At 38.1% G+C, this 22,999-nt stretch overlaps 1 long non-coding RNA gene across 1 annotated transcript; it reads right to left on the reverse strand.

The window, feature by feature from the left end:
* Window positions 1-16,686: 16,686 nt before the first annotated feature.
* On the reverse strand, window positions 16,687-22,114 carry LOC139460529 (uncharacterized). The gene is made up of 3 exons (XR_011652803.1): window positions 21,732-22,114; window positions 21,396-21,477; window positions 16,687-16,772 (listed from the first exon to the last, which is right to left on the reverse strand). It is a non-coding gene; the product is annotated as an uncharacterized lncRNA (long non-coding RNA).
* Between the last annotated feature and the right edge of the window lie 885 nt (window positions 22,115-22,999).

Consider the following 22,999-nt stretch of genomic DNA (forward strand, 5'->3'; position numbering starts at 1 on the left):
ATGGCATATACGACAGTGACATTTGGCTAAGTATATTTGAATGCGTCAAATGTAGGCAAATAGTGATCGTCCACCATTGGTTTACTAAACAAAAATATATAAAGTGGCATGGTTTTGGTAAACTTGTTATTTGAAATCCATTTTAACAAAGTATAATAGTAGTGGTTATCGAATGAATGTATCTGCTTGGATAATGGTGTAGTATTAGTCTCCTCGTAATATCAAGTTTTAGCTATAGTTTATGCTGAAGGCATTGTTCAGGTAATTTCCAAATGAAGTTAACCTCACTGCAATCCCAGAATGTATGAATGATTGTGTCTATGTGTTTAGCGCATATGCTCTTTGTGACCTGAACTTATTATTTTGTAAGAACGAAGTGTGGAAAGAGGTAGAAATGGCCTTGGGTGCCCCTAGGAGTGTGCATTTGGAGGTTGGAGGTTGAAAAAAGACGTTTTTTCACCCTAGTGTGGCTCGTTTGGGCTCATTTTGACCTAAACTTGTCTTAGCTAGGGTTAGAGTCAACAATCGAGCTAACGGGTATGGTTAGGGTAAGCCTAGAGGGTTAGGGGTTTAGCTAGGGTTAGGTCGATTTTGCTTTTTTTTCGATGTTTTGGTGGATTTTTGGAGGTCCTGCAGCAGGGTCGGGACGTTGCGGAGGGTTGGAGGTGTTTTTGATGTCTGCAGTTCCCCGTTGTCGTGCGCGCAAGTGCGTTTTGTGGCATTTTTGAGCGTTTTGTTTGCACCGCAACTAGGGTTAGAGAGTGCAATTTATTTTGTTCAATCTTATTTCATTATTTGGGAATTTGTTATTGCTACTGTGATTGCTATGGTCTTTGTGCACTCTTTGTTTTGTTGTGGGAGTGGTTTGTGTTCTGTTGTGGTTGGTTTTCTTTGGTACTCTTTTGAGTCATTTTAGGGCACGCCTCCAAAGGTTTTACTCAATATATCATATACAACACATGATTGAAAATAAAATATTTTTAAAATAACTTTTCCTAACTCTTTGTAGCTTTAACATGGCATATACGACAGTGTCATTTTGCTAAGTATATTTGAATGCGTCAAATGTAGGCAAATAGTGGTCGTCCACCATTGGTTTACTAAACAAAAATATATAAGGTGGCATGGTTTTGTGAAACTTGTTATTTGATATACATTTTAACAAAGTATAATAGTAGTGGTTATCGGATGATTGTATCTGTTTGGATAATGGTGTAGTATTAGTCTCCTCGTAATATCAAGTTTTAGCTATAGTTTATGCTGAAGGCATTGTTCAGGTAATTTCCAAATGAAGTTAACCTCACTGCAATCCCAGAATGTATGAATGATTGTGTCTATGTGTTTAGCGCATATGCTCTTTGTGACCTGAACTTAATATTTTGTAAGAACGAAGTGTGGAAAGAGGTAGAAATGGCCTTGGGTGCCCCTAGGAGTGTGCATTTGGAGGTTGGAGGTTGAAAAGGGACGTTTTTTCACCCTAGTGTGGCTCGTTTGGGCTCATTTTGACCTAAACTGGTCTTAGCTAGGAATAGAGTCGACAATCGAGCTAACGGGTATGGTTAGGGCTAACCCTAGGGGGCTAGGGGGTTAGCTAGGGTTAGGTCGATTTTGCTTTTTTTTCGATGTTTCGGTTGATTTTTGGAGGTCCTGCAGCAGGGTCGGGACGTTGCGGAGGGTTGGAGGTGTTTTTGATGTCTGCAGTTCCCCGTTGTCGTGCGCGCAAGTGCGTTTTGTGGCATTTTTGAGCGTTTTGTTTGCACCGCAACTAGGGTTAGAGAGTGCAATTTATTTTGTTCAATCTAATTTCATTATTTGGGAATTTGTTATTGCTACTGTGATTGCTATGGTCTTTGTGCACTCTTTGTTTTGTTGTGGGAGTGGTTTGTGTTCTGTTGTGGTTGGTTTTCTTTGGTACTCTTTTGAGTCATTTTAGGGCACGCCTCCAAAGGTTTTACTCAATATTTCATATACAACACATGATTGAAAATAAAATATTTTTAAAATAACTTTTCCTAACTCTTTGTAGCTTTAACATGGCATATACGACAGTGTCATTTTGCTAAGTATATTTGAATGCGTCAAATGTAGGCAAATAGTGGTCGTCCACTATTGGTTTACTAAACAAAAATATATAAAGTGGCATGGTTTTGTGAAACTTGTTATTTGAAATCCATTTTAACAAAGTATAATAGTAGTGGTTATCGGATGAATGTATCTGTTTGGATAATGGTGTAGTATTAGTCTCCTCGTAATATCAAGTTTTAGCTATAGTTTATGCTGAAGGCATTGTTCAGGTAATTTCCAAATGAAGTTAACCTCACTGCAATCCCAGAATGTATGAATGATTGTGTCTATGTGTTTAGCGCATATGCTCTTTGTGACCTGAACTTAATATTTTGTAAGAACGAAGTGTGGAAAGAGGTAGAAATGGCCTTGGGTGCCCCTAGGAGTGTGCATTTGGAGGTTGGAGGTTGAAAAAAGACGTTTTTTCACCCTAGTGTGGCTCGTTTGGGCTCATTTTGACCTAAACTGGTCTTAGCTAGGGTTAGAGTCGACAATCGAGTTAACGGGTATGGTTAGGGCTAACCCTAGGGGGCTAGGGGGTTAGCTAGGGTTAGGTCGATTTTGCTTTTTTTTCGATGTTTCGGTGGATTTTTGGAGGTCCTGCAGCAGGGTCGGGACGTTGCGGAGGGTTGGAGGTGTTTTTGATGTCTGCAGTTCCCCGTTGTCGTGCGCGCAAGTGCGTTTTGTGGCATTTTTGAGCGTTTTGTTTGCACCGCAACTAGGGTTAGAGAGTGCAATTTATTTTGTTCAATCTTATTTCATTATTTGGGAATTTGTTATTGCTACTGTGATTGCTATGGTCTTTGTGCACTCTTTGTTTTGTTGTGGGAGTGGTTTGTGTTCTGTTGTGGTTGGTTTTCTTTGGTACTCTTTTGAGTCATTTTAGGGCACGCCTCCAAAGGTTTTACTCAATATTTCATATACAACACATGATTGAAAATAAAATATTTTTAAAATAACTTTTCCTAACTCTTTGTAGCTTTAACATGGCATATACGACAGTGTCATTTTGCTAAGTATATTTGAATGCGTCAAATGTAGGCAAATAGTGGTCGTCCACCATTGGTTTACTAAACAAAAATATATAAAGTGGCATGGTTTTGTGAAACTTGTTATCTGAAATCCATTTTAACAAAGTATAATAGTAGTGGTTATCGGATGATTGTATCTGTTTGGATAATGGTGTAGTATTAGTCTCCTCGTAATATCAAGTTTTAGCTATATTTTATGCTGAAGGCATATTTCAGGTAATTTCCAAATGAAGTTAACCTCACTACAATCCCAGAATGTATGAATGATTGTGTTTATGTGTTTAGCGCATATGCTCTTTGTGACCTGAACTTAATATTTTGTAAGAACGAAGTGTGGAAAGAGGTAGAAATGGCCTTGGGTGCCCCTAGGAGTGTGCATTTGGAGGTTGGAGGTTGAAAAAAGACGTTTTTTCACCCTAGTGTGGCACGTTTGGGCTCATTTTGACCTAAACTTGTCTTAGCTAGGGTTAGAGTCAACAATCGAGCAAACGGGTATGGATAGGGTAACCCGAGGGGGTTAGGGGTTTAGCTAGGGTTAGGTCGATTTTGCTTTTTTTTCGATGTTTTGGTGGATTTTTGGAGGTCCTGCGGCAGGGTCGGGACGTTGCGGAGGGTTGGAGGTGTTTTTGATGTCTGCAGTTCCCCGTTGTCGTGCGCGCAAGTGCGTTTTGTGGCATTTTTGAGCGTTTTGTTTGCGCCGCAACTAGGGTTGGATAGTGCAATTTATTTTGTTCAATCTTATTTCATTATTTGGTGATCTGTTTTTGTTACTGTGATTGCTATGGTCTTTGTGCACTCTTTGTTTTGTTGTGGGAGTGGTTTGTGTTCTGTTGTGGTTGGTTTTCTTTGTTTCTCTTTTGTGTCATTTTAGGGCACACCTCCAAAGGTTTTACTCAATATTTCATATACAACACATGACTGAAAATAAAATATTTTTACAATAACTTTTCCTAACTCCTTGTAGCTTTAACATGGCATATACGACAGTGACATTTGGCTAAGTATATTTGAATGCGTCAAATGTAGGCAAATAGTGATCGTCCACCATTGGTTTACTAAACAAAAATATATAAAGTGGCATGGTTTTGGTAAACTTGTTATTTGAAATCCATTTTAACAAAGTATAATAGTAGTGGTTATCGAATGAATGTATCTGCTTGGATAATGGTGTAGTATTAGTCTCCTCGTAATATCAAGTTTTAGCTATAGTTTATGCTGAAGGCATTGTTCAGGTAATTTCCAAATGAAGTTAACCTCGCTGCAATCCCAGAATGTATGAATGATTGTGTCTATGTGTTTAGCGCATATGCTCTTTGTGACCTGAACTTATTATTTTGTAAGAACGAAGTGTGGAAAGAGGTAGAAATGGCCTTGGGTGCCCCTAGGAGTGTGCATTTGGAGGTTGGAGGTTGAAAAAAGACGTTTTTTCACCCTAGTGTGGCTCGTTTGGGCTCATTTTGACCTAAACTTGTCTTAGCTAGGGTTAGAGTCAACAATCGAGCTAACGGGTATGGTTAGGGTAAGCCTAGAGGGTTAGGGGTTTAGCTAGGGTTAGGTCGATTTTGCTTTTTTTTCGATGTTTTGGTGGATTTTTGGAGGTCCTGCAGCAGGGTCGGGACGTTGCGGAGGGTTGGAGGTGTTTTTGATGTCTGCAGTTCCCCGTTGTCGTGCGCGCAAGTGCGTTTTGTGGCATTTTTGAGCGTTTTGTTTGCACCGCAACTAGGGTTAGAGAGTGCAATTTATTTTGTTCAATCTTATTTCATTATTTGGGAATTTGTTATTGCTACTGTGATTGCTATGGTCTTTGTGCACTCTTTGTTTTGTTGTGGGAGTGGTTTGTGTTCTGGTGTGGTTGGTTTTCTTTGGTACTCTTTTGAGTCATTTTAGGGCACGCCTCCAAAGGTTTTACTCAATATATCATATACAACACATGATTGAAAATAAAATATTTTTAAAATAACTTTTCCTAACTCTTTGTAGCTTTAACATGGCATATACGACAGTGTCATTTTGCTAAGTATATTTGAATGCGTCAAATGTAGGCAAATAGTGGTCGTCCACCATTGGTTTACTAAACAAAAATATATAAGGTGGCATGGTTTTGTGAAACTTGTTATTTGATATACATTTTAACAAAGTATAATAGTAGTGGTTATCGGATGATTGTATCTGTTTGGATAATGGTGTAGTATTAGTCTCCTCGTAATATCAAGTTTTAGCTATATTTTATGCTGAAGGCATTGTTCAGGTAATTTCCAAATGAAGTTAACCTCACTGCAATCCCAGAATGTATGAATGATTGTGTTTATGTGTTTAGCGCATATGCTCTTTGTGACCTGAACTTAATATTTTGTAAGAACGAAGTGTGGAAAGAGGTAGAAATGGCCTTGGGTGCCCCTAGGAGTGTGCATTTGGAGGTTGGAGGTTGAAAAAGGACGTTTTTTCACCCTAGTGTGGCTCGTTTGGGCTCATTTTGACCTAAACAGGTCTTAGCTAGGGTTAGAGTCGACAATCGAGCTAACGGGTATGGTTAGGGCTAACCCTAGGGGGCTAGGGGGTTAGCTAGGGTTAGGTCGATTTTGCTTTTTTTTCGATGTTTCGGTGGATTTTTGGAGGTCCCGCGGCAGGGTCAGGACGTTGCGGAGGGTTGGAGGTGTTTTTGATGTCTGCAGTTCCCCGTTGTCGTGCGCGCAAGTGCGTTTTGTGGCATTTTTGAGCGTTTTGTTTGCGCCGCAACTAGGGTTGGATAGTGCAATTTATTTTGTTCAATCTTATTTCATTATTTGGTGATCTGTTTTTGTTACTGTGATTGCTATGGTCTTTGTGCACTCTTTGTTTTGTTGTGGGAGTGGTTTGTGTTCTGTTGTGGTTGGTTTTCTTTGGTTCTCTTTTGTGTCATTTTAGGGCACACCTCCAAAGGTTTTACTCAATATTTCATATACAACACATGACTGAAAATAAAATATTTTTACAATAACTTTTCCTAACTCCTTGTAGCTTTAACATGGCATATACGACAGTGACATTTGGCTAAGTATATTTGAATGCGTCAAATGTAGGCAAATAGTGATCGTGCACCATTGGTTTACTAAACAAAAATATATAAAGTGGCATGGTTTTGGTAAACTTGTTATTTGAAATCCATTTTAACAAAGTATAATAGTAGTGGTTATCGAATGAATGTATCTGCTTGGATAATGGTGTAGTATTAGTCTCCTCGTAATATCAAGTTTTAGCTATAGTTTATGCTGAAGGCATTGTTCAGGTAATTTCCAAATGAAGTTAACCTCGCTGCAATCCCAGAATGTATGAATGATTGTGTCTATGTGTTTAGCGCATATGCTCTTTGTGACCTGAACTTATTATTTTGTAAGAACGAAGTGTGGAAAGAGGTAGAAATGGCCTTAGGTGCCCCTAGGAGTGTGCATTTGGAGGTTGGAGGTTGAAAAAAGACGTTTTTTCACCCTAGTGTGGCTCGTTTGGGCTCATTTTGACCTAAACTTGTCTTAGCTAGGGTTAGAGTCAACAATCGAGCTAACGGGTATGGTTAGGGTAAGCCTAGAGGGTTAGGGGTTTAGCTAGGGTTAGGTCGATTTTGCTTTTTTTTTCGATGTTTTGGTGGATTTTTGGAGGTCCTGCAGCAGGGTCGGGACGTTGCGGAGGGTTGGAGGTGTTTTTGATGTCTGCAGTTCCCCGTTGTCGTGCGCGCAAGTGCGTTTTGTGGCATTTTTGAGCGTTTTGTTTGCACCGCAACTAGGGTTAGAGAGTGCAATTTATTTTGTTCAATCTTATTTCATTATTTGGGAATTTGTTATTGCTACTGTGATTGCTATGGTCTTTGTGCACTCTTTGTTTTGTTGTGGGAGTGGTTTGTGTTCTGGTGTGGTTGGTTTTCTTTGGTACTCTTTTGAGTCATTTTAGGGCACGCCTCCAAAGGTTTTACTCAATATTTCATATACAACACATGACTGAAAATAAAATATTTTTACAATAACTTTTCCTAACTCCTTGTAGCTTTAACATGGCATATACGACAGTGACATTTGGCTAAGTATATTTGAATGCGTCAAATGTAGGCAAATAGTGATCGTGCACCATTGGTTTACTAAACAAAAATATATAAAGTGGCATGGTTTTGGTAAACTTGTTATTTGAAATCCATTTTAACAAAGTATAATAGTAGTGGTTATCGAATGAATGTATCTGCTTGGATAATGGTGTAGTATTAGTCTCCTCGTAATATCAAGTTTTAGCTATAGTTTATGCTGAAGGCATTGTTCAGGTAATTTCCAAATGAAGTTAACCTCGCTGCAATCCCAGAATGTATGAATGATTGTGTCTATGTGTTTAGCGCATATGCTCTTTGTGACCTGAACTTATTATTTTGTAAGAACGAAGTGTGGAAAGAGGTAGAAATGGCCTTGAGTGCCCCTAGGAGTGTGCATTTGGAGGTTGGAGGTTGAAAAAAGACGTTTTTTCACCCTAGTGTGGCTCGTTTGGGCTCATTTTGACCTAAACTTGTCTTAGCTAGGGTTAGAGTCAACAATCGAGCTAACGGGTATGGTTAGGGTAAGCCTAGAGGGTTAGGGGTTTAGCTAGGGTTAGGTCGATTTTGCTTTTTTTTCGATGTTTTGGTGGATTTTTGGAGGTCCTGCAGCAGGGTCGGGACGTTGCGGAGGGTTGGAGGTGTTTTTGATGTCTGCAGTTCCCCGTTGTCGTGCGCGCAAGTGCGTTTTGTGGCATTTTTGAGCGTTTTGTTTGCACCGCAACTAGGGTTAGAGAGTGCAATTTATTTTGTTCAATCTTATTTCATTATTTGGGAATTTGTTATTGCTACTGTGATTGCTATGGTCTTTGTGCACTCTTTGTTTTGTTGTGGGAGTGGTTTGTGTTCTGGTGTGGTTGGTTTTCTTTGGTACTCTTTTGAGTCATTTTAGGGCACGCCTCCAAAGGTTTTACTCAATATATCATATACAACACATGATTGAAAATAAAATATTTTTAAAATAACTTTTCCTAACTCTTTGTAGCTTTAACATGGCATATACGACAGTGTCATTTTGCTAAGTATATTTGAATGCGTCAAATGTAGGCAAATAGTGGTCGTCCACCATTGGTTTACTAAACAAAAATATATAAGGTGGCATGGTTTTGTGAAACTTGTTATTTGAAATCCATTTTAACAAAGTATAATAGTAGTGGTTTTTGGATGATTGTATCTGTTTGGATAATGGTGTAGTATTAGTCTCCTCGTAATATCAAGTTTTAGCTATATTTTATGCTGAAGGCATATTTCAGGTAATTTCCAAATGAAGTTAACCTCACTGCAATCCCAGAATGTATGAATGATTGTGTTTATGTGTTTAGCGCATATGCTCTTTGTGACCTGAACTTAATATTTTGTAAGAACGAAGTGTGGAAAGAGGTAGAAATGGCCTTGGGTGCCCCTAGGAGTGTGCATTTGGAGGTTGGAGGTTGAAAAAAGACGTTTTTTCACCCTAGTGTGGCACGTTTGGGCTCATTTTGACCTAAACTTGTCTTAGCTAGGGTTAGAGTCAACAATCGAGCAAACGGGTATGGATAGGGTAACCCGAGGGGGTTAGGGGTTTAGCTAGGGTTAGGTCGATTTTGCTTTTTTTTCGATGTTTTGGTGGATTTTTGGAGGTCCTGCGGCAGGGTCGGGACGTTGCGGAGGGTTGGAGGTGTTTTTGATGTCTGCAGTTCCCCGTTGTCGTGCGCGCAAGTGCGTTTTGTGGCATTTTTGAGCGTTTTGTTTGCACCGCAACTAGGGTTAGAGAGTGCAATTTATTTTGTTCAATCTTATTTCATTATTTGGGAATTTGTTATTGCTACTGTGATTGCTATGGTCTTTGTGCACTCTTTGTTTTGTTGTGGGAGTGGTTTCTGTTCTGTTGTGGTTGGTTTTCTTTGGTACTCTTTTGAGTCATTTTAGGGCACGCCTCCAAAGGTTTTACTCAATATAGCATATACAACACATGATTGAAAATAAAATATTTTTAAAATAACTTTTCCTAACTCCTTGTAGCTTTAACATGGCATATACGACAGTGACATTTGGCTAAGTATATTTGAATGCGTCAAATGTAGGCAAATAGTGATCGTGCACTATTGGTTTACTAAACAAAAATATATAAAGTGGCATGGTTTTGGTAAACTTGTTATTTGAAATCCATTTTAACAAAGTATAATAGTAGTGGTTATCGAATGAATGTATCTGCTTGGATAATGGTGTAGTATTAGTCTCCTCGTAATATCAAGTTTTAGCTATAGTTTATGCTGAAGGCATTGTTCAGGTAATTTCCAAATGAAGTTAACCTCGCTGCAATCCCAGAATGTATGAATGATTGTGTCTATGTGTTTAGCGCATATGCTCTTTGTGACCTGAACTTATTATTTTGTAAGAACGAAGTGTGGAAAGAGGTAGAAATGGCCTTGGGTGCCCCTAGGAGTGTGCATTTGGAGGTTGGAGGTTGAAAAAAGACGTTTTTTCACCCTAGTGTGGCTCGTTTGGGCTCATTTTGACCTAAACTTGTCTTAGCTAGGGTTAGAGTCAACAATCGAGCTAACGGGTATGGTTAGGGTAAGCCTAGAGGGTTAGGGGTTTAGCTAGGGTTAGGTCGATTTTGCTTTTTTTTCGATGTTTTGGTGGATTTTTGGAGGTCCTGCAGCAGGGTCGGGACGTTGCGGAGGGTTGGAGGTGTTTTTGATGTCTGCAGTTCCCCGTTGTCGTGCGCGCAAGTGCGTTTTGTGGCATTTTTGAGCGTTTTGTTTGCACCGCAACTAGGGTTAGAGAGTGCAATTTATTTTGTTCAATCTTATTTCATTATTTGGGAATTTGTTATTGCTACTGTGATTGCTATGGTCTTTGTGCACTCTTTGTTTTGTTGTGGGAGTGGTTTGTGTTCTGTTGTGGTTGGTTTTCTTTGGTACTCTTTTGAGTCATTTTAGGGCACGCCTCCAAAGGTTTTACTCAATATAGCATATACAACACATGATTGAAAATAAAATATTTTTAAAATAACTTTTCCTAACTCCTTGTAGCTTTAACATGGCATATACGACAGTGTCATTTTGCTAAGTATATTTGAATGCGTCAAATGTAGGCAAATAGTGGTCGTCCACCATTGGTTTACTAAACAAAAATATATAAGGTGGCATGGTTTTGTGAAACTTGTTATTTGAAATCCATTTTAACAAAGTATAATAGTAGTGGTTATCGGATGATTGTATCTGTTTGGATAATGGTGTAGTATTAGTCTCCTCGTAATATCAAGTTTTAGCTATATTTTATGCTGAAGGCATTGTTCAGGTAATTTCCAAATGAAGTTAACCTCACTGCAATCCCAGAATGTATGAATGATTGTGTTTATGTGTTTAGCGCATATGCTCTTTGTGACCTGAACTTAATATTTTGTAAGAACGAAGTGTGGAAAGAGGTAGAAATGGCCTTGGGTGCCCCTAGGAGTGTGCATTTGGAGGTTGGAGGTTGAAAAAGGACGTTTGTTCACCCAAGTGTGGCTCGTTTGGGCTCATTTTGACCTAAACAGGTCTTAGCTAGGGTTAGAGTCGACAATCGAGCTAACGGGTATGGTTAGGGCTAACCCTAGGGGGGTAGGGGGTTAGCTAGGGTTAGGTCGATTTTGCTTTTTTTTCGATGTTTCGGTGGATTTTTGGAGGTCCCGCGGCAGGGTCGGGACGTTGCGGAGGGTTGGAGGTGTTTTTGATGTCTGCAGTTCCCCGTTGTCGTGCGCGCAAGTGCGTTTTGTGGCATTTTTGAGCGTTTTGTTTGCACCGCAACTAGGGTTGGATAGTGCAATTTATTTTGTTCAATCTTATTTCATTATTTGGTGATCTGTTTTTGTTACTGTGATTGCTATGGTCTTTGTGCACTCTTTGTTTTGTTGTGGGAGTGGTTTGTGTTCTGTTGTGGTTGGTTTTCTTTGGTTCTCTTTTGTGTCATTTTAGAACACACCTCCAAAGGTTTTACTCAATATTTCATATACAACACATGACTGAAAATAAAATATGTTTACAATAACTTTTCCTAACTCCTTGTAGCTTTAACATGGCATATACGACAGTGACATTTGGCTAAGTATATTTGAATGCGTCAAATGTAGGCAAATAGTGATCGTGCACCATTGGTTTACTAAACAAAAATATATAAAGTGGCATGGTTTTGGTAAACTTGTTATTTGAAATCCATTTTAACAAAGTATAATAGTAGTGGTTATCGAATGAATGTATCTGCTTGGATAATGGTGTAGTATTAGTCTCCTCGTAATATCAAGTTTTAGCTATAGTTTATGCTGAAGGCATTGTTCAGGTAATTTCCAAATGAAGTTAACCTCGCTGCAATCCCAGAATGTATGAATGATTGTGTCTATGTGTTTAGCGCATATGCTCTTTGTGACCTGAACTTATTATTTTGTAAGAACGAAGTGTGGAAAGAGGTAGAAATGGCCTTGGGTGCCCCTAGGAGTGTGCATTTGGAGGTTGGAGGTTGAAAAAAGACGTTTTTTCACCCTAGTGTGGCACGTTTGGGCTCATTTTGACCTAAACTTGTCTTAGCTAGGGTTAGAGTCAACAATCGAGCAAACGGGTATGGATAGGGTAACCCTAGAGGGTTAGGGGTTTAGCTAGGGTTAGGTCGATTTTGCTTTTTTTTCGATGTTTTGGTGGATTTTTGGAGGTCCTGCGGCAGGGTCGGGACGTTGCGGAGGGTTGGAGGTGTTTTTGATGTCTGCAGTTCCCCGTTGTCGTGCGCGCAAGTGCGTTTTGTGGCATTTTTGAGCGTTTTGTTTGCACCGCAACTAGGGTTAGAGAGTGCAATTTATTTTGTTCAATCTTATTTCATTATTTCGGAATTTGTTATTGCTACTGTGATTGCTATGGTCTTTGTGCACTCTTTGTTTTGTTGTGGGAGTGGTTTGTGTTCTGTTGTGGTTGGTTTTCTTTGGTACTCTTTTGAGTCATTTTAGGGCACGCCTCCAAAGGTTTTACTCAATATAGCATATACAACACATGATTGAAAATAAAATATTTTTAAAATAACTTTTCCTAACTCTTTGTAGCTTTAACATGGCATATACGACAGTGTCATTTTGCTAAGTATATTTGAATGCGTCAAATGTAGGCAAATAGTGGTCGTCCACCATTGGTTTACTAAACAAAAATATATAAAGTGGCATGGTTTTGTGAAACTTGTTATTTGAAATCCATTTTAACAAAGTATAATAGTAGTGGTTATCGGATGATTGTATCTGTTTGGATAATGGTGTAGTATTAGTCTCCTCGTAATATCAAGTTTTAGCTATATTTTATGCTGAAGGCATTGTTCAGGTAATTTCCAAATGAAGTTAACCTCACTGCAATCCCAGAATGTATGAATGATTGTGTTTATGTGTTTAGCGCATATGCTCTTTGTGACCTGAACTTAATATTTTGTAAGAACGAAGTGTGGAAAGAGGTAGAAATGGCCTTGGGTGCCCCTAGGAGTGTGCATTTGGAGGTTGGAGGTTGAAAAAGGACGTTTTTTCACCCTAGTGTGGCTCGTTTGGGCTCATTTTGACCTAAACAGGTCTTAGCTAGGGTTAGAGTCGACAATCGAGCTAACGGGTATGGTTAGGGCTAACCCTAGGGGGCTAGGGGGTTAGCTAGGGTTAGGTCGATTTTGCTTTTTTTTCGATGTTTCGGTGGATTTTTGGAGGTCCCGCGGCAGGGTCGGGACGTTGCGGAGGGTTGGAGGTGTTTTTGATGTCTGCAGTTCCCCGTTGTCGTGCGCGCAAGTGCGTTTTGTGGCATTTTTGAGCGTTTTGTTTGCACCGCAACTAGGGTTGGATAGTGCAATTTATTTTGTTCAATCTTATTTCATTATTTGGTGATCTGTTTTTGTTACTGTGATTGCTATGGTCTTTGTGCACTCTTTGTTTTGTTGTGGGAGTGGTTTGTGTTCTGTTGTGGTTGGTTTTCTTTGGTTCTCTTTTGTGTCATTTTAGGGCACACCTCCAAAGGTTTTACTCAATATTTCATATACAACACATGACTGAAAATAAAATATGTTTACAATAACTTTTCCTAACTCCTTGTAGCTTTAACATGGCATATACGACAGTGACATTTGGCTAAGTATATTTGAATGCGTCAAATGTAGGCAAATAGTGATCGTGCACCATTGGTTTACTAAACAAAAATATATAAAGTGGCATGGTTTTGGTAAACTTGTTATTTGAAATCCATTTTAACAAAGTATAATAGTAGTGGTTATCGAATGAATGTATCTGCTTGGATAATGGTGTAGTATTAGTCTCCTCGTAATATCAAGTTTTAGCTATAGTTTATGCTGAAGGCATTGTTCAGGTAATTTCCAAATGAAGTTAACCTCGCTGCAATCCCAGAATGTATGAATGATTGTGTCTATGTGTTTAGCGCATATGCTCTTTGTGACCTGAACTTATTATTTTGTAAGAACGAAGTGTGGAAAGAGGTAGAAATGGCCTTGAGTGCCCCTAGGAGTGTGCATTTGGAGGTTGGAGGTTGAAAAAAGACGTTTTTTCACCCTAGTGTGGCTCGTTTGGGCTCATTTTGACCTAAACTTGTCTTAGCTAGGGTTAGAGTCAACAATCGAGCTAACGGGTATGGTTAGGGTAAGCCTAGAGGGTTAGGGGTTTAGCTAGGGTTAGGTCGATTTTGCTTTTTTTTCGATGTTTTGGTGGAATTTTGGAGGTCCTGCAGCAGGGTCGGGACGTTGCGGAGGGTTGGAGGTGTTTTTGATGTCTGCAGTTCCCCGTTGTCGTGCGCGCAAGTGCGTTTTGTGGCATTTTTGAGCATTTTGTTTGCACCGCAACTAGGGTTAGAGAGTGCAATTTATTTTGTTCAATCTTATTTCATTATTTGGGAATTTGTTATTGCTACTGTGATTGCTATGGTCTTTGTGCACTCTTTGTTTTGTTGTGGGAGTGGTTTGTGTTCTGGTGTGGTTGGTTTTCTTTGGTACTCTTTTGAGTCATTTTAGGGCACGCCTCCAAAGGTTTTACTCAATATATCATATACAACACATGATTGAAAATAAAATATTTTTAAAATAACTTTTCCTAACTCTTTGTAGCTTTAACATGGCATATACGACAGTGTCATTTTGCTAAGTATATTTGAATGCGTCAAATGTAGGCAAATAGTGGTCGTCCACCATTGGTTTACTAAACAAAAATATATAAGGTGGCATGGTTTTGTGAAACTTGTTATTTGAAATCCATTTTAACAAAGTATAATAGTAGTGGTTATCGGATGATTGTATCTGTTTGGATAATGGTGTAGTATTAGTCTCCTCGTAATATCAAGTTTTAGCTATATTTTATGCTGAAGGCATATTTCAGGTAATTTCCAAATGAAGTTAACCTCACTGCAATCCCAGAATGTATGAATGATTGTGTTTATGTGTTTAGCGCATATGCTCTTTGTGACCTGAACTTAATATTTTGTAAGAACGAAGTGTGGAAAGAGGTAGAAATGGCCTTGGGTGCCCCTAGGAGTGTGCATTTGGAGGTTGGAGGTTGAAAAAAGACGTTTTTTCACCCTAGTGTGGCACGTTTGGGCTCATTTTGACCTAAACTTGTCTTAGCTAGGGTTAGAGTCAACAATCGAGCAAACGGGTATGGATAGGGTAACCCGAGGGGGTTAGGGGTTTAGCTAGGGTTAGGTCGATTTTGCTTTTTTTTCGATGTTTTGGTGGATTTTTGGAGGTCCTGCAGCAGGGTCGGGACGTTGCGGAGGGTTGGAGGTGTTTTTGATGTCTGCAGTTCCCCGTTGTCGTGCGCGCAAGTGCGTTTTGTGGCATTTTTGAGCGTTTTGTTTGCACCGCAACTAGCGTTAGATAGCGCAATTTATTTTGTTCAATCTTATTTCATTATTTGGGAATTTGTTATTGCTACTGTGATTGCTATGGTCTTTGTGCACTCTTTGTTTTGTTGTGGGAGTGGTTTGTGTTCTGGTGTGGTTGGTTTTCTTTGGTACTCTTTTGAGTCATTTTAGGGCACGCCTCCAAAGGTTTTACTCAATATATCATATACACACAGCAAAAAAAGTGTAGGTTTCCGTCTTCCGGAAACCTTCCGGAAACCTTCCGGATACCTTCCCATTTTGGATCCGGCCCGGATACCTTCCGGAAACCTTCCGGAAACCTTCCAAAAAAAATGTCAAAATTTGGGGGGTGCATTTTGTTCACTTAAGTGTGAAACACATAAAAAAATTAACTTGAAAATACCAAGCAATTTGAAGGTTGTTGAAGGCATCTGGAAGGTTTCCGGAAGGTTTCCGGAAGGTATCCGGAAGGTATCCGGATGCAAATTTTCTTCATGACTTGCTTCTGGTAAATAATGTTAGCCTGTGCATTACAGGTACCTGTTGTAATATTCTGTGTTATTTTAATGGTAAATATCCTCATAAAACATTTTTGGAGAAGAAAATTGTTCAATTTCATATTTTGTCCTTTTCGGATGTTAATGGTATTTAATGAACAAACATCAGTTCTTGTATAATGATATCCTTAAATTTCATGTCCAGACTTCCAGTTTGTACTGAGAAAAAGAAAAAGTTACAGGTACCTGTTGTAATATTCTGTGTTATTTTAATGGTAAATATCCTCCTCAAACTGAGATATGTGGGCATGCATTGTTCACAAGTTGTTTTGCGACATGGGTCCAATGTGTGAAGCTTATTGCTGGTGTCCGCCACCATGATATTGTTGCAATATTGCTAAAAGTGGCAAAACAGCATTCTCACTCACAAAAAAATGGAAAGTCATTGGCTATGTGCTTTGGCATTTGGCCCTGGTGAGATTAACAGATTAGTTTGGAACGGTATCAGTACTTGTTATATCGGGACAGTGTAGTTTCATGGGAATATAAAACAGAATACAATTGTCCCAAATTGGTGCATAAGACTAATGGCATCCATAGAAAACACCTAAATAAAGTACAGAAAAAATATCAATGTCATTTGTCTACTAAGGTGGAACTACAACTTTTGTTAAGTATTTATAGTAGGAAAACATTCAGGGCATTAGTACATTTCATATTTGTTCAGCACCTATGTTATGGCTGATCAGTATTATATATCTTTATGCTAATGAAGCAAAACAAATCATGTTTTTGGAAAAAAATATTATTTATTGATTATATGGCATTTCATTGGTACATATCACAAATTGAAATTTGATCAAGCAAGAAGAGGAACTAGCATAAAGTAACCAGTGGTGTTTGCAAGGCCTTACAGAACAGACGCTTCAATGCCATTTTCTAAATAAACAAATTAGTCAAATCTCAGAAGAATTTTATTGAAGAAGAATATCTAAAGTCAATTATGTTTCTGCAGTAAACCACAAAAGTCATTCAGATTTGTATGGTCAGCATCAGTGTACACAACCTGGACATAGTCACAGTGCTTTGGCATAAAGTCATTCAGACTTCATTAGTGTCATAATAAAACCACCTACAGTCACACTGATGTGGCATTATTCATTCAGAATCATCACTTTCTGAGGTGAATCTGTTGGTTGTTATCAAGAGTACTGTTCATCTTCCGGCGAGTCCCTTGTCTGAATTGTGTGAGCAAGATCTTCTTAAATGTAGCTGGTGTGAGATTGTGAAATCCAGGTACCTGAAACATTTCATAACATCTTTAGAAACTTGTTAGTCAAAAGTTATGAAACACACACATATTTACAAATGTTTAAAGTTGTTTTCTCAAACAGTGAGGTATTGACAATTTATCTTGCAACTGATATTTAACCAATCTTTGAACATGTAAATAAGCCATTGCAAACAGTAAAGTGTTCAGAAAATACAAAAATGTATCCGGTCTTCTAAAACAATACCACAAGGTTCACCTGAATTTTGGTTGAATGTTTGCATTACATCAAAATGTAAGGAAGGGTAAACAAGACTATGCAAAACTAAGTTACATAGGTTCTTATACATAAATACATAAATGCAACTATTCATAATTATCAAAACACATGTCATGTAAGTGATCTCAAAATACAACATAATGAGCGAGTGAGTTGGTATAGTTTCATGCAGCTTGTTAGCAATATTCCAGCTATGGGCTTCACACATTATACCCATGTGGTGAATTGAACCCGGGTTTCAGAGACTGTTTCACCCACTAGGCTACCCTTGCACACCAAATACAAAAGAAAGTATATTAGGAATTCAGACAATAGATATTCTCACCAAATTCATTAATTCATTAATGGAAGCTATATTGAAATTCAAATTTTGACAAATTAGGATGAGACTGTAGAAGCATTTATCTAAGTTATTATGGATATTAAATATCTACCGTTAATTGGTAGTCCATCATAGACAGTGATAAGAAATTCAACTGAAAAGTACAACCTGAACCATCAACTAAAAACTATGTATATTACATTAAAGGGGCCGGTCATGTATTACCGGTATGTTCTCATTCATTTTTGACACAACCCTCCCTGAAAGAAAATGCAAAGCACTTTATATTTTATTGTCCATTTTGTCAAAAGTCTCCCCTAGAGACTCTCACATTTTAGGGTGACCCTCCCTGTTTGTTCTGATCTGAATTCAAATATTCATGACTCATTATCATATTTTATCATTCATCCTATCTTTTTTGAAAATTAACTAAATAAAGATTAACTATAACATGCAAATCTGCCAAAATATTGGCCTGGCAAAGTTTAAATTAATCATAATTACTGTTATAAAGTTTTGGATCCGTCGTCTGTTTCTAAATACAGTGAAACCCAACTTTGGCTTGTGTGGCATTGTTGAATCATCTACCCAATGTTCTTTATGCATTGATATGCATCTGCACAGAGTGGTCAAAGTCTGTGTCTGACACATAGTGTGCTACAAGGGAGACATCAGTTTGTGTCTAGCCAAACTGTCTGATAATCTCAAGGGCTGCCTTGGTAGCATCAAGGGATGTAGCTAATCCTAAATAAACATAAAACAAGTGACATCATCTCTTCTACAGAACACATGATCAAAGCCTGCCCCACCTTTGATGTTTATTACCTTGCTACTCTAAAAACAGCTAATTAGCAAAATGAACTCAATGTCAACTCATTGTGGACTAGGGATTAACAGGGCAATTAGTGTCGGGTGGGTATTAGTACTTGCAATTGTCTGTTAATTACTTAATTGAGTAGTGATGGCTTAGTCAGCTGTGCCTTTACAATTGTTATTCAACTTATCGAGTCAGTTTACTATGTACCATGCTTCTTGGGACCAAGGAAATGTATCTTGCTGGATAACAGTTTTTTTCTAATTTATCAGAGATCAGAAATAATAATAATGACGTTTTTGATGTGCATTTCTTTGTTGTGTTCACTAGGATGATGGTGATGGTGTTTGAATTATTAGACACTATTTATTCCAAAAGAGGAATAGGGTTGGTGAAGAGGCAAAGCTTATTTGAACAACATATATATTGATATACAGAAACTGTACAACAAACAGATTAACTGTATCTACAGTTGAAACTATCATGATGCAAATTTTCACTGAATCAAAGTCATATCTTTTCAAGACTCAGATCAGGTTGTAGTGATTGAAGGTCACATTAAACTTGCTAATTTCAAATCATTCATCCCACACTTATGATTTGGTTTGTTGTTTTATGCCGCACTCAAGCAATATTCCGGCTATATGTAAATAATCGAGTCTGGACCAGACAGTCCAGTGATTGACATCATGAGCATCGACCCACACAATTGGGATCAATGACATGCATCAACCAAGTCACCGAGCCTGATCGCAACCTGATGGCGTTAGTCAACTCTTTAGACGAGCATTGTCGCCCGTTACGGAAAGTATTGGGTTACAAATATCCCTTGAAAAACCTTTCAACATGTTCAAATGACACATCGAAAGGCCATTGTGAAAAATTGCACCATGTTAGGATTCTTAAATACAGTTTCAGCTTGACATTAAGTACTTTAAACTTTAAAGTGAAAAATACATTCACAACAGTCGGTGAGTAAATTGGAGTAGGGGAATAATTTCGAAGGTAAACTTGTTTCAACGTTTAACAACTACATGCATTTGTGTTTGTATGAGACGATGTGTGTTTAATTCCATATATTTTACTTCAAAGCATGTTATCACAATAAATTGAGTCGGGTATCGGATAAGTTGGAGTAGAGGCTAATTTCTATTGTAAACCAGTTTTAACATTTCACAATTATTGGTCTTTGCAAGTTATCAATCCTAGTTTAATTTCATTTATTTTACCAAGGTAAAAAAAAAATAAGGTGTCATTTTCGTCAAGTAATAATCGCCGTTTTCGCTTTCGGCGAGTATTTCGCCAGTCACTGTTGTTTTGCTAAGGTGTCGTTTCAGCTATAACCCGCTTATTGCACATTATTAGTTTCAATTTATATTTATAATCATTTTAACCACTGTAATAAGTAAAAAAAATGAAATAAAAGTATATAGAAAATAAACAAGCACTTGTTATAAAATGTGCATCCGCAGGCAATATTTATAAGATAATCCTGCATGTAGCTGTGGCCATCACACTGAAGATGCACTTCACTTCTTTTACATATGTCCAAATTACAATGATTTAAGACAGAATATGTACTATTATGTTAAGGGATATGATCTAAATTCATTTCTATTAGGTAATCCTGAAAGGACGTCAAAAATAAACTTAGAAATTCTTAAATCAGTAGAAGACTACATTCAGCTATCCAATAGGTTTTGTGATTGTACATAGCATCTTAAATTTATAATACTATTCCTTGCCGTATATTGCAGTACACTATTACTACTAAAAATGCGACCTGACAGCGCCGACAACGTAGTTTCTATAATTAGAACATGTATATAATTGTATTCCTTGACTGTACTTTTGTCATATCATATTGTATTCTAATTCTGGAGCGGTATTCAAATAAGTTTTTGCTTGTTTACCCATCCAGTTCACATATAAATGTTTAAAACAATATTTAGTAAACAAATAATTTAAACTCATGCCACAACATAGCGTGTGAAGACGATAGACCACTGAAAAGAGCATATATATGCACATCCAATGACCCCTGACATCACAAGGCATTGTTTTGCCAGGGTGTCAGGCAACAGAATACTACGAATTACATCACAGGGTACTGTGACCTGTTTGAAAAGTTAGGTACTGTATTCTAAAGGTAGGCCCAAAATTCTAGACAATCCAGTGATTGATATTGTGAACATCAATCCACACTGTTAGATGGTCACTGTCAGATGCCATGAACCAGGTCACTGAGCCTGATCACCTGATCTATTAGGTTATCTCTTATGGGTGAGGCTAAAACGGCACCTCAGCAAAATGTCACTGATTTCTCCAACGAAAACAGCACCTTGATTTGGCAAAAAGGGCTACTAATTGTTGTCTGTTATCTGGAGAGACATGTTGATTCCTGGCCGAAATATATATAAATGAAATTTCTATAAAAATACTATTTATTTCCTACTTACTAAAATAAATATGACATATATAGTATACCTGTTGTCCAGTTTCTTGACATTTTCGCCAGACTCAGGTTCAGCTTGACATTGAGCTAATCTGAGTAAAGCTACTTAAAACTTCAAAGCATGTGATCTTTCAATGATAAGTTTAGTTGCACCTCCCAATCAGAATCATGAGTAAATTTGAGCAGAGGCTAATTTCTAATGTAAACTATTTTTAGGTGACTAACATTTAACAATTATTTGTGTTTGCAAGTTTAATTGCATTTATTTTACTTCAAAGAAATCAAAGCATATTATATTTTCACAATAAGTTTAGTTGCATCTCCAAATCAGAGTCGGCAAGTAGATGCTAGTTTTTAATGTAAACCTTTTTGAAAATTTCTCAGTTATTTGTGTTTACAAGTGACCATGCAAGTTTAATTTCATGTATTCGGGCATATTCAGACCCAAGGTAAAAAAAATAACAAGGTGCTGTTTTCACCAGGCAATAGTAGGCGAGGTACTATTTCCCTTTATAGTATTACCCTCTCTTACAACTAGCATAGGTTGATGGGGACCAATTCCAACCCGGAATCCCCAAATGAGTGGGTATGGTTTTACGCTGTTTTTAGCAATACCACAGCAAGGGACACCTGACATAGACTTCACACACTGTACCCATGACAAGAATCGAGCCTTGGTCTTCAGCACTTCAACCACTATGTTACCCCACCGCCAAAATTCCCAACATGATAAAGTTGTCATCACGGTATTCTTCAACAAGTTCAAGTGAAAATATCCATACCTTTCAAATGTCTTATCTTCCACTTCACTATGTTCACTGTTGCAAAACTCCTGTCATTTAATTTGTTCTTGATTATTCACACCTGCAAAAGTAAGTTTAGTCGGTACGGTATGAACTAAAAAAATGAGTCACTATAGAGTATCTAGATAAAGGAATACAAGTAAGCAAACATATTTCTACATCATATACATTAGCAAGGATTAACATAAATTAGGTAGATTGCTTATCCTACAAAAATTAAATCACACATTTACTAACATATATAACACAGAATAAGTGGCTTACAGAAGATAAATAACTTTAATACGTGATCAATATGATTAACATATTCCTTACCTGAATCAGAGACCATATAACAGTCTATGTATTATGGTCTCTGTCTGAATATGTCACATCTTCAGCTCCCTGCAATCGAGGTTGTGAAACATTTCTGCTGTAGGAATATTACATCCGCTGGGATATCCCTTGTCACACTGCCTGGCATGGTAGGCAAACGCATATTCCATACACCACATAGGTATACTTCCTAATACACACTGTCGAAATCCCCGCGGCTCCCAATATGGCCTGTATGAACAGTAATCGGCCAACCTCGTCTCTTTCCGTAACTGCTGCAGAAATGACCGCTCGTCATTCGTGACCAACTCGTGTTATTCCGGGACAAGCAAGTCTACCCATAATTCCCGAGGGCGCCATTTTGGAACACAATTGTAAACAAACACTCAAACCTCGTGTACTCGATGTACACCGTAATGCTTGATTGCGATATGCTTACCTCGTGTATCGATACATTGTTCTCAATCACCCGTAACTCGGAAATCCCGGTCGAAATCCACCTGAGCCATCCACAACGAGGACGTCAAGTATTTCGAAAACTCGATTGACAGCCGAAGGAAGGAAGAGCAGCTTGCAGATGCCAGGTATGTAGCAGGGCTTCGAGACATAATGTTCCATGATTTCTATACAGAGATCTTATGGAATGGATTGATTTAGATATTTTCCTGATCTCCATGTTACTACTGTAAACGTCAAGGGCCTTTTAGTTTTGTTGTTTTCGGAAACCCTTTGTTATTATTATGATCAAGTGTTTGTTGTGACATGGTATTTCTATTTGGGCTTGCATAAGAGCTACAGGTGCAGGACTTTTAAGGGTCGTGTCCTTATTCTCAACATAACGCTGGGATTTGATGATGAGGGTTAGTTACCAAGGGTATAAATCTGGCAAAGTGCATGTCAAACAAAACGTGGCATTCAATTCCAATCATGTGTTGCCACCTGAACCACCTGAAAGTGAGATATGGATTACAATGAATAATGACAGCTTATCAATCTTTAACAAATTCACACTGAAACATTGAAAGGATAAAGACAACTTAGTTGTTTTCTGTTTCAGCATGTTCAGGGTTTGTGGGCAGGTTCACAGACATCCTCATGGAGGATACCAAGTATTGAGTGAGTATTTTTGTTTGTGATAAATACAAACTACATGTATTCATCATGGTATATTTCAATGTAATGTGAAACGTCACACTCACAATAGTCCAGCTCTGTGATGGCAGCCTGTAAATAATTGAACATGGACCAGGCAATCTAGTGATTGTTAT

The sequence above is a fragment of the Haliotis cracherodii genome, unplaced genomic scaffold (assembly GCF_022045235.1).
Source record: "Haliotis cracherodii isolate W230 unplaced genomic scaffold, xgHalCrac1.p SCAF_14, whole genome shotgun sequence".
NCBI lineage: Eukaryota > Metazoa > Mollusca > Gastropoda > Lepetellida > Haliotidae > Haliotis > Haliotis cracherodii.